The 1,837-nt window shown below is 40.2% G+C and overlaps 1 protein-coding gene across 3 annotated transcripts in view; it reads right to left on the bottom strand.

The window, feature by feature from the left end:
* Window positions 1-1,459: 1,459 nt before the first annotated feature.
* Window positions 1,460-1,837, bottom strand: part of LOC109111095 (transmembrane 4 L6 family member 1) — a 4,649-nt gene continuing 4,271 nt past the window's right edge. For all 3 annotated transcript variants that reach the window (XM_019124068.2, XM_019124070.2, XM_019124069.2), the window contains exon 6: window positions 1,460-1,837. This exon is cut by the window's right edge. The gene's annotated coding sequence lies outside the window, so the exon portion shown is untranslated.

The following is a 1,837-nucleotide window of genomic DNA, read 5'->3' as shown; positions in this document are numbered from 1 at the left end:
TTCAGACATGCACTCGCAAACACAATTATGATGTCACCACAGATCACGATTAATTTATCCCACCCCAAACAAACTCTATAATATAGAATTTTTTTTTTACATTTATAGTAGCCCAAGCGTACCTATATACACGTATAATGCTGGACCAAACTAATTTGTAAGGGGAAAAATTAAAACAATAACCAAATTCCATGGTGGATTCTAAGAGATCAAGGGCTTAGGACGTTCCATTTCATCCCAATGCAAAGGTTCTGCCAGTAGTAGGCACTCATGTAACATAATCAAGGACGTACAACGGAGTAAATGAGATGGAGGGAAGTTTGCAAGTGAAGGGCATAATAAAGGTCTGGAACACAGCCTCTTGGTGCAATCCAAACGGGATATATCACCCTCTGAAGGACACTTCGGAGTAAAAACAATCATGACTGACATATTAAAGAGTCATTCCAAACCGAAGTGTTCACTACAAAGCGCCCTTCGGAATAAAGGATTTTGAAGGGTACAACTGATGGACACTTCAAGCCCCATGATCCTTTGCGCAGATTCTTTGCATGATGACAGCGCCTCCATGTGGGCGCGTGTGATGACACAGAAGGGCACTTCAAGAAACAGTTGTTTGGTCCCCTACACCCTTCAACCCTTCGAAGCTCTCACTCTGGAGGGTAAACCCTTTGAAGGAATTAGGGCATAGGGATGATTCCTTCCGAATGGAACGCAGGGTCAGTCAGTGACTACCATCCTCAGTCACCACTTCTTCACTCGATGTCCACACCAGACGCATGGCTCAAACAGTGACATATACAGGTGCTGTGGAAGATTGCAGCTTTTTTTTGTTGTTGTTGTTCAGTGTTTCCTTCTTTTAGAGATGCAGCCCCCGCGATTTCAAACCGAAGGAGCAAAGATTGCTTATATCATCTCCTTGTTGACTGGTCATGAATTGCAATGGGCAAAGTCCATTGGGGAACAAGATGGCCCAACCACCTATACTCTAGTGGCTTTTACCATTAATTTAATGGTGTTTGGTCAGACCGCCAACACCCTTTCAGTGCATGATTAGCTATATCATCTCAAACAAGGAAGATCGTCTGTCGCTGACATTGCTCTCCGCTTTTGCACCCTTGCCACAGCAAGTTGATGAGATGAAGCGGCACTGATCGCAGCACAACATCAGGGACTTCCCCTTCGTTATGAGTGCAGATGATGATCTATGATGACTCTATGGAGCTTGAGAATCTCATTCAGCACTTTATCCGAATGTGTGTCTACACAAAAATAATTATTATAAAAGGTTCATTTGCAAGGCATTGTCACAGTTTTGTGGGGCTGATATCAGAACTGATTAATTAATTTATTTTAAAATATATCTTTCTGTGTAACTAATGCAAAGGACACAGATAATGCACATGACTAGATTTGCACGAGCAAGTTCGACAAACTGTTGCACATTAAGTCAACTAACAAGGGTTAGTAAGGAGATTTATTAGCTTTAGCACTAGTGGACGTTTAACTCATCTTTACATACTTTAACAAAATGGATAAATGTAAGCACCTTTACAAAACTTGGAAAATATGTTTATTATTTTTGATAGTTGAATATTACAGGGTTATATAAACATGAAGTGTATTTCATGAGGAGGTGATATTGCATGAATTCAACATACGATTTTTTGATAAAAAGGTAAACATGAAGATCCACCCCCAAACATAACCGTCAATAAGATTGGAAGAATTCATGCGAATTAGCCACCAATTCACTAAAATGTATGAATCACCTACGAATTACCATGAGATGCTTTGACCTTCTATAGATTCATTACCTGTCAAAGGCTTCATTTAT

Source organism: Cyprinus carpio, unplaced genomic scaffold (assembly GCF_018340385.1).
Source record: "Cyprinus carpio isolate SPL01 unplaced genomic scaffold, ASM1834038v1 S000006712, whole genome shotgun sequence".
NCBI lineage: Eukaryota > Metazoa > Chordata > Actinopteri > Cypriniformes > Cyprinidae > Cyprinus > Cyprinus carpio.
The sequence above is the reverse complement of the archived record's forward strand: the minus strand, read 5'-3'. Positions and strand labels throughout refer to the sequence as shown.